Source organism: Chiloscyllium plagiosum, unplaced genomic scaffold (assembly GCF_037043375.1).
Source record: "Chiloscyllium plagiosum isolate Xiang-an unplaced genomic scaffold, Cpla_swu_hap1 HiC_scaffold_17, whole genome shotgun sequence".
In the NCBI taxonomy this organism is placed as follows: domain Eukaryota; kingdom Metazoa; phylum Chordata; class Chondrichthyes; order Orectolobiformes; family Hemiscylliidae; genus Chiloscyllium; species Chiloscyllium plagiosum.
In genome coordinates, this window is record NW_028270155.1 from 39,125,920 (window position 1) to 39,142,170 (window position 16,251).

Genomic DNA, 16,251 nt, shown 5'->3' on the forward strand with positions numbered 1-16,251 from the left:
ACATATGAAGGAACCCCATTTAACACTACTGATAATCTGTTATTATCAAGTTATTCCGCAGTGTTGGAGGATATTTATTCCAAATAAAATAGAGGACTATATGAATAATGATACCTTTTACAGGTCAAGGGATCTTGCAGCAGAACTAAATAAGCCAGTGCCAATGGCATCAGCATTCTATGAGGTCGGGGATATACATATTCTAAATCTTGTTTTAATTTTTATAGAGTACAAACACTTCAATATTAGAAGAAATAAATGATAGAATTTCTATTAAACTTGTGACAAATTCGTGATGGTCCAGCAGATGCAGCTCCAAAGATTTTCCTGGGCCTTGTGTAAATACATATTTAATTGTCAGTTCTCATTTTTACTGTTGCGTAATCTCAGATTGCATTTGCACACTCTGAAGTGTTCAGTGGGTATTAATTAAGCATTCTGTTGGATAGCAGTGCTTAATACAGGATATCTTGCAATACCAAATGCAACCACAGATTGAGGATACAATACACATCCAATTATTCAAACTGTTGGAAGCAGCCTCTCACTCAGCAAAGATAAAGGAAGAGTTCAGCGAACTGTTAATCAGTTATCAAAGAGTTATAAAATATCAGTGACATCATTGAGATTCATGAAATCCAGAGATTCCAAAGAACAAGAATTGGTTAGAGGAGTGCTTATACTGATTGCACTATACTTTGCTGAACACTTGTGCATTAGTCAATATGAATGCTGACCATTGTGTCCTTAGGGAGATATGGAGGTATGGATAATTTTGTTTAACTAAAAATGCTGGTAATGTTCTCTCTCCTGGGACTTTGATTCAGGTTATGTCCCCAGCCATTTGCTTGACCCTGAAGAAAGGGGCATTTGCAGCTAAAATGACATTTAAACTATTAAGCGTGATTACCCTCTCATTGTCACAAGCTAGAAGCTCAATACATTTGCAGAAGGGGTCATTCTACAGAAGCAATATCACTTGAAGAAAGTGATACTTCACTGCCCTGAATTATAATTAATGGGGCAGGGAGGAGAGATGGGTAAGCACTGAGTGATTAGTACCTTGTCAATTGTGTATTCAGCATATACAATGTTATGTCTTTTTTTCTTGTACACTTTATAGAGTGTATATGGAGTTAGAACAGGCACTGATTTATTATACACAATCTTTTAATGTCTAGTATTCTGCCTGGCTGCAGCAGTGCAGGTCAGAATGCTGGTCTTCTCTGATTACATTTTGAACATTCTACCAGAGAGAAACATTTTTAATATTTGCAAATCTAACAATTCAATAGAATATATTTGCCCATTATAATTACACATTAGCTTTTTTTTTGTAAATTATTTTCCAGCTTTAAGTTAAATCTTAAATCTGAAATCAGGTTAAATGTTTATCTCATAATTTTACATTTTTTTCCCCCAAGAGCTAGTTGCTGTTCATTCAAATTTTGCAGCAAAACAGGATAAACGCTTTTCAATAGTTCATAGCACAGCCATGTTAAGTCACATTAAACTATATGTCATCTATAACATTGTACTCGAAGGCAGAGATATCCAGCTAGTCCTTTGCTATTTTAAGATTACACAGTATTGTTGCAATTAAGTGGCCTTAATGTTAAAGCCTGAAGATTTTGACAGAAGCATACAGTGTGTAGAGTACACACTTTAAATCTGTGGGTAAGTACTGAATGCAGAAGCGGAAGGTGTATCAGGAAGCACAGCAAAATTGTCAGCTTTTCTGAAGGTACAGTCGCCTTGGTTACGCCTCAGTGGCCATGAAACCGAGTCTGCAAAAGCTGAAGAACTCAGCTCCTGAAAGCCTCATCAGGACTTGTCATCGCTCTAATGAATATCATTTAAATTGCTTTGTATATTGGAGGAGTTTGGATGTCGATTTAATTTGCGCATGTGTTTGAGTTCTTCTGCTTGGCTAGGCTAACAGAGAGTAACAGTCTAATGAAAAGTGAGTTGGTGACAGTGTGATGAGCCAGATCCCAATCAGACTTGTTTGAAGGGTTATTTTGACAGAGTATAGAAGTCAAGAAAGTGGAATTAAAACTGAATGCATCGATTTCTTGTGTTTTCCCCTTTTTGTTTGCCTGTTAACTATTATTCCTTTGTCTGTGCAAGTGAGACCTGTTTTATTTTTCATAATTTTCAAGTTTTCACAATATCAACTTAATTCTATAACTGCAGGAATTATTTTAGGATACTAAAATCAAAAATTGTTTCTGAAACTAAGGATGCCAGTTGTCTAAATAGTCCACTCACAGCAACACATGGTTTGGAATTCTTTGATTTGAATGTTACTGAAAATGTTTTGTGCTAACAAGGTCCTTTGCCAGTTAAGTTTGCAGCAGAATTGTTTAAAAATTGATTCATTAATTATATATTATTAAATAGATGTACACAGGCAGACTCATCTAGATATAAAAAAATTCAGTTTGCTCACCACATGCTGCAGTGTCCTCTTATTCACAAACCTTTCACATTTGTGAATGTGTCCCTTTATATTTTTAAATACAAAAATAATGTAAGCTGGCTTATATACAAGAACATAGTTATGCTCTTTGTATATTTTAAAATCTGTCTTCAGTGTGATATCTTCCTGAAAGTCATTATAGATAGCTCGCAGTACATCATGACAGAAAGCTGCATAGTGTTAATTGGACATGAGATGATAGAATGGGAACATTTGAAGTAAGGGTGATTAGCTCTTATTTTATGCTATCCAGATATGAATTGCTGAAATTAAAAGTTGAATAAAGAGTAAAAAACTTAAGATTTTTTTAATAATTAGAAATTAAAAGGAGCTCTCAATCCAGAAATCCAAAAAAAATCATTGAACTGAATTTTGTTTTTTTTTACAGGAGTCATTTCTAGCACTTGGAAGATACTCTGCTACCGTAAGCAAGAACCAATGTCTTTACACTATTTAGCATTCAAAACAAAATAAATGATCATTCTAGCCTCAGCTTTAAATTTCTGGTCCTAAGTACAGTCTACAGACTTTAAAAACCAATTGGAAGATACTTCAAAAAACCTGCCAGGTGAATAGTTGGGCAAAGTCTAAATTTGTTTTAATATTACAATGCTAAGATTGCCTATTTGTATCATGATGACTTGATTGTCACTCACTTCCAAATTTAGAAGCTTTTCATTTTCTTATTCTAACTGGAAGACATAATGTCAAATTTGGCAGATGAACTTCTTTGCAATTTATTGTATTAAAAAGCATTTGTTTCAGTGAAGTACATTTTTGTATAAATTGGAAACGTGCTTCGTTGACAACACTTAAAGACCCTTGGTATTTTATAGTTTAACAGCATATATCACGTTGCTTTGTATTTGGCAGATATACAGTTTTACCTGGATTTTAAATTGTGATGTTACAATAGACAGATTAACGTGGACTAGTTAAAAGATTTTTCAGAAGTAGCAAAGCTACGGTTGTCTGAGACTGATCCAATCACATTTTGATTGGCTGGAGAATTGCTGTGAGCTTAACTAACTTGCAGGTTGAAATGGAAGGCAGTCTCTCAGTGCGTAATTAAATGATAAGTTCATATTCATGGGACAATTGTAAGTTACTGAGACTGTCATAGACAACGCCAAAAATAGTCAGTCTCATGATGAATACCCTTATTAACAGCTACACTGCTCTCTGTTCATTGAATCTGGCCAGGGAATACTATGAGATGAAGCCCTGTTTGTAGAGTGTGTCCCTGAAGATCATTTAAAAAGAATCCTGGGAAAGACAAGGCAGAATCTGATCCCTAATCAAAACATACTTCTTTACAGAATTTCATATATCTAATATTATAAAACATATTTGCCAGATGTTAATTGAATAAATTTCAGTTTAAAAAAGCAATAATATCTACAGGAGCATAATCTTTCTATAACAAAAACTAATTTTTATAGTTTACCAGCAATTGTCTTAACCATTTGATTGATGATTTTATGAGTTTCATGAATTACTATTAAAATAAGTACAATATGCTATAGTTCCTTTAAGAGTTATTTTAAAACATTTATTTGGATATTTCAACTATTCTGCATCTAGACCTTCAACGTTACAATTTCCAACAATTTCAACTACACACAAAAAAAATTGGAACAATGAGCTGCTGGTGAATATGCTAAAACTCACATCTTGTCAGGAATAAATAGTAACCGTCACTTTAAAATGGTCAAAGAAAGACATCTTAACACCTTTCCTGCCAAAGATGCCATTTGACATTGTTGCCACAGTATTCCCCGATGCTAGAAAGATATCAAATTATGTCAGGTGTGCAGACTAGGTATAGACAGTAATAAAGTGACAACCCAGTGAGAATCTGTGGCATATGACCAGCTACAAGAAGTAATAGTGCTAGGTTCTCTTGGCATATTTGCATACTCTGCATGTACCTGCATCCCAGAAATTCCTGATCTATGTGCAAGAGAAGCAGCCCTGCTGTCTGTATGCATGTTGCACTGGAATGTTATTGGGATATTAGGGTACTTTCAATAGAATTCTCATCAGCAACACCAAATTAGATTAGATTAGATTCCCTACAGTGTGGAAACAGGCCCTTCGGCCCAACCAGTCCACACCAACCCTCTGAAGAGTAACCCACCCAGACCCATTTTGCTCTGAATAATGCACCTAACACTATGGGCAATTTAGCATGGCCAACTCACCTGGTCTGCACCTCCTCGCACTGTGGGATGAAACTGGAACACCCACAGGAAACCCATGCAGACACGGTGAGAATGTGCAAACTCCACACAGTCATCCGAGGCTGGAATCAAACCTGGGACCTTGGTGCTGTGATGTAATAGTGCTAACCACTGAGCCACCGCGCTGCCCATGATGCTGGTTTTACAAGATCAAATATAACTTTAATTATTGTTAGCTAGTTGTTTATCCAATATGGCCAATGAGGCACTACAATGAACAAATCAACCTCATAGAATCCCTATGGTGTGGAATTAAGCCATTTGGCCCACCGAATCCACACTGACCCTCCAAAGAGCATTCCACCCAGGCCCACCTCATCCCTGCAACCTTGATTTCCCATGACTAATCCAGCTAACGTGCACATCTTTTGATTGTGGGAGGAAACCAGAGCACATGGAGGAAACCAATGTAGACATGGGGAGAATGTGCAAACTCCACCCAGACAGTTGCCCAAGGCTTGAATTGAACCCAGGTCCCTGGTGCTGTGAGGCAACAGCACTAGCCACCCTCTGTCAGTGTGCAGCCCGAAGGTGACATGAAGAGGTAAAAAGATTTGTTTCAAATATTGTACATGATGTAACTGATTAAAATCTAGCTCTCCATCTATTTGCAACCTTTTCCAAATTAAAGCAGTAGTTTTCTAAGTATTAATGAAACCTATACAGCATCTGGTAGTTATTCATAGAAGCTGAATATTAATTCCAAAAATTACAAATAGGATGTATGATTTGTAAATATAACGTGTACCACTCATCGAATCTTTAGTGCAGTCATGAAAGTGGAGGGTGGTGAAGCTAAAATCGAAGTAGTCAATTGATTATTTTATTCCCATTTTACCCTAATTATGTCCAGTAGGATTATATCAACATTACCTATACCTAATTTTAAATAATCCAAGTTGTATCTTTTGAGATTATGTAACACCACTCATCAAAGTTGAAAAAGCCTTCTGATTGATGGCACTGCTACATCATACATAAATACTGGCATCTAAAATCTTCCAACACTCTTCCCTTGAAAATTGCAAGATTGTGGATTAGAAATTAATGTTTTAACATATTCTAGGTAACACCCTATTCCCTGCACCAATGAACTGCAGTGGGACACCAGTTCAGCAGATGCACCTCACCACTGTATGTTAAAGTAAAGACTGTCTCTCAAAGTGAACAGAGTCCCCCCCCCCCCACTGAAGTCTTGGCAGACTACCAACATGCTTCACTAGTGGATGGTTCATAGTTGAAATCCCTCCTTTTGTGTCTTTGTGTACATTGACTATCCAATGATATCTAAGTTAGTACTTACAGTTGCAATATTACCTGATAGTTTTCATTGTACAAATTATGCCTACATTGGGATACCAGATTAAGTGTGTATCAGATGCACAGTGCAATTGCATTGGTATAATACATCTTTTAACATGCTAATCATCATAAGGAATAAGTATTTGATTAGTGCTGGTTTTCGGGCAATTGATGGACTTTGTCCAAACCACAACTTGCCTACTTTTGACTACAATTCAGTTGGAATTTTGCTTCTCGAATGTAATATATTTCCGTATTGTAGTTGCCTTTTTTTATTGCTATATTATTGTAACTAAGTCAAAAAGGCCACAACCTGCAGACATCAGGTGTTGTTTTTGATCCAGTTGTCTTCTTGCAAGATTGACTGTGATAATATTTACTATACTTGTAGTTTTAAATTTAAACATGGAGATCATTTAACTCGGTTCAATGGATGACTGGATTGCAACACAGTGTGGTGCCACAGTGTGGGTTCAATTCCCACACTGGTTAACCTCAAACGCTCCCCTCAGCTGAGGTGTGGTGACCCTCAGATTAAACCACAGCTAGTCATCTCTCCCTAATGAGAAAGCAGTGCTATGGTCAGTAGGATTATATCAACATTACCTATACCTAATTTTAAATAATCCAAGTTGCATCTTTTCAGATTATGTAACACCACTCATCAAAGTTGAAAATGCCTTCAGATTGATGGCACTGTTACATCATACATAAATACTGGCATCCAAAATTTTCCATCACTGTTCCCTTGAAAATTGCAAGGTTGTGGATTAGAAATGAATGTTTTTACATATACTAGTTAACACCCCCTTTCCCTGCCCATAAAAGTGGTTCAATTTCAATTTTGTTCACATTAGTTGATCAGCAGCATATAATGATATTGCAGTAAATTAAATATTTTTAACTTATTAAAGAATAATATTTTCAAAAGCCATACAAATTTCAAAAAAGATATCAGATCTTTGGTATGCTAATGTTGAAACATTAGTTCAAATTCTTTAATTTGATATGCTCTAGTATTTCAGAGTCAGATACACTTACAGCCTAGGTAATGTGTTTCAGATCTTAGGATAATTAACAGTCAGGCAACAGTGTAAAACTGAACTATTAAAAGATACCATCTCCTCAAGGTCACACCTTTATTTACTGATAAATTGAAACAAACTTACAATGCAAATGTTTTAAAGAGAATCATTGTTTATGACAACTGCTGTACTGCAACGATTACACAATTATTAACCAGCCTTTCCACAGTACCATTGGTTATTTAGCTGCAGATGTGTTATTTATTATGTTATTTAACTGTAACTGTAATTAGATCACTACACTATGGATTTAACAGAAGACACTCAATAAGAAGAAAAAGTAACACAAGTTTCCTTCCTGATATAAAAAAAAGTGTGGATTTCAGTTTAAGCAGATTCATCTTCTGTGGAGAAGGTAAACCAGGCTGGGTCAAAAAGAAATTACAGATGGTCAGAATAATAATTCAAATAAATTTGTGTTACATATATTCACTGTTCATTATTGAGTATCATAAATCATTATTTACTCGAATGATATGTATGGCCTCAGTTGCATTGCTTCTTGCTGCATGATTCGACCTAGGTCAGAAATCGTGGAAAATAACCTTTAATATGTTCTAAATGGCCAGTTTGTAAAATTCAAATTGCATGGACACACACGGTAAAACTGAGAATATTTTTGAAAGTGCAGTAATGTGGAAAAAGCATTTCCCAAACTAAATTCAAAATGTGATTGTATAATAAACCTGTTAGGTTAGTCAGGGAAACAGACACAGCTCCATAGCAGCAGCAGCAGCAACAGTTAGTCTACACAAATAAGCATGTTGCACAATAAATACCAGTCATTGCTTTAATTAGGAATTCAATTGCAGTTGGAAACCACTTGCCTCCAGTGAGATTATACCATTTAACATTTCTATTAACATTTTTAATCGCTCTTCTTCGTTTTAATTTACCCTGCTGTGTTTTCATCAACGCATGTAAAACCTCTTGTTGTAAAAAAAAAGAAAACATTAGTAATATGGGAAAATTTGCTTTTGAGGCTTTTTTCGTTCAAAAAAATGTAATTTACTGAGGTGTTCATTAGACCTGCACTTCACATGTTTTCATGATGTGGTGCCTTTACATGAAAAAAATATAACTCTCACTTTTTAATAGGGGAGAAGGAAGGAAAATTATTTCAGACTGGTCACTCAACCTTGGTTGGATTCTCACAGATCAGGAAGCTATTAAGAATTTAGGGTTACAATAAAGCTAGGTGTCCACTTCAGGGTGTCAAATAATAAAACATAAGGTTACAAAAAGGGCTGAAATGTTTGCTTTATTCACAATAGCAAAGACAATGGCAAAGAAATTCCTAAGAATATAATCTAATCTAAACAAAACATATGTCCAAGGGCATCATGCTTCATGAAAAAAAACAAACAGATTGCAAGGTTCATCAACCTTTCTTTGATGTTGGAAACGAGGGTGCAATATGTTTAAAGAAGAAAAAAATGTGGGCGGCACGGTGGCACAGCGCCAGAGATCCGGGTTCAATTCCCACCTCAGGCAACTCTCTGTGTGGAGTTTGCACATTCACCCCGTGTCTGCGTGGGTTTCCTCCAGGTGCTCTGGTTTCCTCCCACAATCCAAAAATGTGCAGGTCAGGTGAATTGGCCATGCTAAATTGCCTGTAGTGTTAGGTGAAGGGGTAAATGTAGGGGAATGGTTCTGGATGGGTTGCGCTTCGGCGGGTCGGTGTAGACTTGTTGGGCCGAAGGGCCTGTTTCCACACTGTAAGTAATCTAATCTAATCTGATCTAATCCGGATAGTAATTTTGGCCCTTTATTTTGTAGATTTCTTTTGTTCAGAGGCTGAGTTTGCTGAGGCCTAATAGACTTCCAACATACTGCTCATGTTAGAAAACTAAGCGTCGCTTCTTCTATAACATTCAACAATTTTGTTTGTGATCTAATCATTGCAAAGTCCTGCATTCCAATTTCTGATGCATCATCTTATCTTGGATGCAGTAAGATTTGAACTTGGGTTATAAGTGGATGTATAAACTGCACACTCCTTTCTGTGCTTAGCTTAAAAAGAAATTGCCAATGTCCATGACCAAAGTTGATGTCCCAAAGTTGGCTGTCTCTCATGCATGCAGAAATGCTACAGAATAGTAGGAGAGTTCAGAGATAGTCGGGGTCATTTTCGCTTTTACGTAACAACCACAAAACCTGACTCAACAATCAAATTTCCCGGAAAAAGAAATCTGTTGTTTGTTAAAGGAACTCTTTCTGATGGCCTTGAACAAACTATTTTTCTAGTCTTACACAGGTCAGGAAAAATGGCTATGATGCTGGTAAAGGCAAAGATTAGTATTTGAAAATTAGTACTTACTTGTAGAATATGACACCAGAAATAGGATTTTGAGTATTTATGGCCCTTCCAGATAGCAACATGTTTAATAGTATAATGGCACAACAGCTGAGCATTTACTTAGCCTTGTGGCAGCGCAGAACTTGCTGGAACGTGCTAGCAGAAACATATGCTGTTGCACCTTGTTTTTGCAATTTCATCAGAACAATTACAAGAATACCAAATCTCAAAGAGAACAATAATTTATATTGCATGACTATGGGGTAGCTGGTTGATTGGTAAGTGAACTATAATTGGTAGAGGTGGTGCCATGGATAGTTGCATGTTCTTAACACAAAAGGGATTATTTCTCAAGTACAGAATCACTGAGTCCTGCAATGTGCAAGTTGGGGCTGAGTGGCTATCGTTAGACAAGATGTTTTGAACAGCCAAAGGGATGTGCTGTTTCATACAATCTGCTAATCATTGGGATGGATGGTCTATATCTTACTTGTGCTAGGAATGGCATTAAAAACAGTTTATGAATCAGTCCGCTTCACAATATAGTGCACTATTGCATGCTAGAAGCTGCACATAAGGCCCCCTTTTTGCAAGCAGAAAGTACCTGTCCACCCATTGTGCCTTTTTCTACCAATCAATGTTTTGGGGGAGAGCCATTTGCTGACCTATTCCCCATGGCAAGGTCAGAGTTACCAGTAACCAGTTGGAGTTACCTTGCTGATTTGAATTAAAACGAAAGCAGTACACTGCTGTATTCTCCGTGGCAACATCTTTACCAATCATGATCCCTTGTCAGTCAGTCTGCAGCTTCTTCTCATGAAGTATAAATTATTGTTTCCCTTGAGATTTAATATTTTTGTGATTCTGTGCTGATGGGTATGACAGCACAGATGGAATTTCCTATCTGTGTTGTGTGGCCAATGGTGAGAAAGTTCAGAAAATATGGTGAGAAAATAATGTTTGATAATTTTCTCCTTAACTTTTAAATAATGGCTTCAGAATCTCACTATTAATGGATGCTACCCTCCTTCATGCATTGGTATTTTATTATTAACCAAACTCGCTTTATTTCTATACCACATCCAATTCTCCTCTCGTCCCCTCAGAAACTAGAGGTGCAGATTTGTGACATCAAGTTTTGAATGAGTACGGGGCAGCTTCAGATTATTGAATGTTGTATCAGTCAACCATGTAGCAGCACGTTCTCCCGTGTTGCTACATGGCTACCGTCCTACTCAAACTATCGTCCATACAGTCAGGATTTACAAACCACAAGCGTCATCAATCATGGATGCAATCAGACAAACTCTCACACCACTTTAGCCATTTAACACTTGACTTTGGAGCTCAGAGATTCCTATGACTTGCATGCTTCCGCTAGGTCATTCTTACATGTAGGAACACATGCATCTTCACAGGATGCAGATGCCAACAAGGGCATGGGAATTTGCATAGGCATCTAATGACTCTTAGCTTACTTAGCACTCACTCACATTGTGCTTACTTGCACGTTGCTAGAGGCATGTATAGCTTTTTAGCACACAGGATCTTTCTTCACTGTTAAGTCACAGGCTGCAAGCCGCTGTCTCTTGCACAGCCTTTTCTTTTTGGTGCAGAGGGTGAGACAAGCAGCTTCTCACTGTGGGAAGCATTGTATAGTCAAAAGGGTTCACATGTCAGTTTAAGGCATCATGCTATATCCACCTCAGACCTGTATCATTTTCCAGCAATTTATGTGGCAAATACACTGCAAGTGTTTTAGAAAAATGGCTACATCTTCAAGTCCAAGGTGGACAAGTCCAAGGTTGAGAGATCAATAGTTCAAAACCATATGACTGAACAATACATCATTAAGTATGAGAAGTGAGACAGGACCTAATTGAGACCAACTTTCAGGATGAATGAGCTGGATTTGTTCCTGTTTTATTTGTTTAAGATTCAGTTGGTAATATGGTAATCAGCAGCTGCCTCATGCAAATAATAGGTGGACCCTGTTATTTTGCTGTCTTTGACCTTTTGGGTTGCTCAATAAATGTCCAGTTGTCCATCTTACTGCATTCTTGATAACTTCAGGTGATGCTACATTAAAGTACATACACATTACACGTTTGATTGACCTTTACAAAAATAAGCAACAGTCAGTGAGAAGGTGAACTGATATCACATGGTGCTCTTCAGGCTCTTCAGGCTGCTATCAGGATATCATATTGGACTGTTGTGCAGTCAAGGATCTTAGGACTGCATGTTGAGGGATGTGCTGAAGCTTGTAGCAGCTGCCGCCAAGGCGCGGTGGGGAAAGACCACCGTGTAACATCTGCCTGTCTAAGAAGAACAGGGGGCCCATGGAGTCATTTGGGCTCCGCTGACGCCTCAGCTAAATATATGGACATATGATTGATAAGCGTACAGACCTGTATATAAAAATGATAAATTCTGATCTCTGTATGTAAATGTTTACGTATGTATGGCATGACCAACTGTACAGATTATCAAATTATTTTATGACTAGAGTATATTTTTGAAATAAAGAAAAAATGATACATTGAGTCCCTTCGGACCTAGTCCATCTTTGATCTCCATATAAATTGGAAGATGGCCCAGGTGACTGCAGCAGCACAGGTTCTGGGAATAGGCCAGACATGTGCCATGTATAACAGTAATGACAGTGCCTCACACCTGATGACCAGGTTTTTTCCCACAATGGAGAGCAACCGTAGCTTCCATCTGCCCAGTTTCTGCCTCACTTTGCTGATACGCTCCTCCCAAGACTTGGTGCACGGCCCAGCCCCCCTGAACCAAATGCCCAGCACCTTCAGGAGGTCTGTCCTGACGGTGAAAGGGATTGAGGATTGGTCGGCCCAGTTCCCGAAGAGCATGGCCTCGCTCTTGCCTTGGACCCAAGGCCCATTCGAACTGGTCACATATGCACATGACTTTGTGCACAGACAGCGGATCTGAGCAGAAAACGGCAACATCATCCATGTACAGGAAGGCCTTAACCTGCAGGCCCCCGCTGCCAGGAATAGTCACCCTTCTCAGGCTCGCATCCTTCCTGATGGACTCGGCAGATGGCTCTATGCAGCACACAAACAAGGCACGAGAGAAAGGGCAGTCCTGCCTGACTCCAGATCTGACTGGGAAGCTATCTGATTCCCACCCATTGATTGAGACTGCACTGACAATGTTGGTGTAGAGCAGTCTGGTTCAATTGCAGATTCCCTCCCCAAAGCCCATTTTGGAGAGAATATCTTTCATATGCGTGTGTGATATCCTGTCAAAAGCTTTCTCCTGGTCCAGGCATATGAGGCAGGTGTCCAACCCTCTGTCCTGCATGTAGGCGATCATATCCCTGAGGAGTGTGAGACTCTCAGCGATCTTCCTGTCTGGTACAGCACAGGTTTGGTCGGGGTGAATCACCAACACCAGAGCAGACCTGACCCGGTTGGCGATTACCTTTGACAAAATGTATAAAGATCTGGGCAAGGGTGGAAAAAACACACCCAATGCCACTCTCACCCTGATGGCCACCTTTGTGTGTGGCTACATCAAGTGAGCGTGGATCCCTGGTACGCAAACACCAAGTGTCACTACGTACTGAGGTTCTACCTGTCCCTGGTGTTGCGAAGGATGGGCCTGGCCTCGCTGCCGCGGAATGCTCCAAGTAATTGGAGCATTCTATATCACCTGTCCTTCATGGAGAAGTTTATGAAGAAAAACACCTTTGACCACAGGTCCATCAGGAAGTGGTCAGCACGTACAGACCCTTCGGGAAAAGGAGAGGGCGGATCCTATTGAGCGGTTCCCTGAGTAGACTGTCAAAGCCAATTGGCAGAATGCCTCATCGCCAGAACTTTCCAACAAGCACCAAGACGTGGCTTGGCTGGTGGTGAGAAGGGCTCTGCCTGTGAGATCCTTTATGCATGCCCGGACTCTCTGCCGCACCGCACGCTGCCCTCGAAGTGGCGGGGGGCAGGGGGCGGAGACGAGACTGTCACACACCTCCTTCTGGAATGTGCCTATGCAGAAGAAGTCTAGAGAGGAATGCAGTGGTATTTCTCGAGGTTTGTCCCAAGCAGCCCCGTGACGCGGGACTCCGTGCTCTATGGTCTGTTCCCCGGGACGCACATCAACTGTGCCTGGAGGATCATCAACTCGGTGAAGGACGCTCTGTGGGCGGTCTGAAACCTGTTGATTTTCCAGCTGAAGGAGTTGACCCCGACTGAGTGTTGCAGACTTGCACATTCCAAGGTCCTGGACTACGTGTTGAGGGATGCGCTGAAGCTTGGGGCAGCTGCCGCCAAGGTGCGGTGGGGAAAGACCACCGTGTAATGTCTGCCTGCCTAAACACAGGGGGCCGATGCAGTAAGGGGGTTCCGCTGATCCCCCAGCTAAATATGTGGATAGTAATCGTACAGACCTGTATATATGAATGATTACTCTGTCTCTGTATGCAAAGAAATGGAATGTTTACATATGTATGGCATGACCAATTGTACAGATCATCAAAATAATTTATGAATAAAGTATATCTTTGAAATAAAAAAAAGTCAAGGATCTTATGATAACCAGCAGATTCCTTCAACGTTTCAAAGTGTATGTAGACTGAAAAGCTGCCCTGAAATACTTGTCTAGGACAGCATTGAGCCTGTGAGTTGCAGCACTTTGTGCAGCTTTTCTTGACAGACCAGTGTGCTGAGTGGGGATCTTGTCATGTGAACTGCCTGTTGCATATTTTCCAGCCTAGAATGACAGTATGTTCCCTCGAAAAGCTGATACATCAAATGAATCTTTCCATGCAGAACTTTATGGAACCATCACTAAGATGTGTGGAGTGATGTGTGTAGGCCCAGCCCTAACACATACCCTACACAGTGCATTTGCCTTACTGTTGACTACAACAAAGTGCCCAGTGCCTTGGCTCTAGTCCTGGACTCTACGGCTCAAACATTTAATGCTGTCTGAGAGTATCTGCAGTCAATGAATTGGTTCCTTATGAGAGATGTGCAACGCTTGGCCATTAGCTTTTATCCTTGAGATATCTGAAGCGGCTGGTCATCTCTCACAGGGCTGTGACTTAACTAGATTTAACAACAAAAAGCAGATATTTTAAGAGTGCAAGTCCATAATTATTTACAAAAATGCTAATTTATTTCCAATTATGTCACATATGCTACCCATGTGCTTTCAGTACATTTTGTTCTTTCTCTTCCTCCCACTCCATTGGAGTGCAGTCAGTTAAAAATCAAACAAAACCCAGGTTATAGTCCAACAGGTTTATTTTGAAGCACTAGCTTTTGGAGCGCTGCTCCTTCATCAGGTGGTAGTACCTTCTACAGCTGAGGTGGAGGCAGCCTGCTTGGTAGTTGGGTCTGTTGGCTTAAACGACCGGAACAGTTGTCTCTGTGTTGTCTGGCAATCATACAGTATCTTCTCAGTATGGACTAAGGAGCCAGCCTCAATGATGCACTTAAATCTCGAGGGTGGGGCTTAAACTTGAAAATTTCTGATGCCAAATTAACCATAAAAAGTTAAAAGGTTTCTACCAAAAGCAAAAAAGAACACTAGGTGGTGTGACCAATTCTAGGAGGGCTGCTATAAATGAGGAAGTGCATCTATCATTTCCAGCAACATATTCTGCTGGAAGATTTAAGTAAAACATTGAAGTTGCCTTGTTTAGAATTCATGTATTGGATTCGTTAATCAATGGGTAGACCTTGCTTTCTATTACACTCATAGTGTGTGATCACCTTAGACAACAGAAACATATTCACAAATCTCGCCTACCTTTATTTCAGCCCAGAGGGAAAAACCAACAATACTGGACTACTGAAAGACCAATGTACAATGGCAATTGAGACCAGGAGGTAATACAGCTCATGGCATCAGTCATACCAGTCGTACTGATCAAGGTGTCTGTCATGATGTGGCATGCTGGCAAAACACATTATGGCACCAGTCTGTGTGAAGTAAGTGTTACTGTCTGTGGGACTATATTCAGGTGCTACCCAGATGGATTCTCTGTGATTTCTCAGTGAGTAATAAATTAGATATAACGTCTATGGGCAAGAGTTTGTCCTGCTAAGGGTGTGCATGGCAACTCCAATTGCAGCACTTATTTAAGAAATGGAAGATATCTTATTGGGAATGGCAATGAAAGTGCACAGTTAATATGAGACATTAAGAGCTGAGATATTAGTCAAAGATGGTGTAGGAAGGTAGCAAAGGCATGTTCATAAGTGCACAATTAAAAGCACTCATTGTTTGCAACTGTATTTATCCACCACTGGCACTCATTTTTATCTTACAGCAATATCATGCCTCTGTCTCATAATCATCCTCAACAAATACTATTGAACAATCATGGTCTCACTCACAAACCTCTTCTTTCCCTCACTGTAGGAGAATTGAGTACAGAATGCCTGGAAGAGGGGAAAAAATTAGCATAGCCATCTCACAATATCATGTATAGAGCTAGAAAGCGAAGGGCATCAGTGGAGTCTCAGAATGGCTGGCTGTCAAAATTGGGAGATGTTCTCCCAGCTACTTGGTGACAGGATTAAATATCACAGATTATGGTATACAACATTCACTCATGTTAACTTGACATTAACAGCAATGAAATGTAATCACGTAAACAATGATAGCTTCCGTCATTCATACCTTGACAATACCCATTCACCATCTTTTATCTTTCACGGGGCCATCGTGCATCCAGAAAGAGAAGGATGTTGTCATTGATCACGATTCCTCAGAGGAACTCCATTCTTCTGAATTGGCCTCATTACAGGACTCATCCAAACCTTACCCCAGCTCACATACTCACATTTCTGTTTTGGTTTC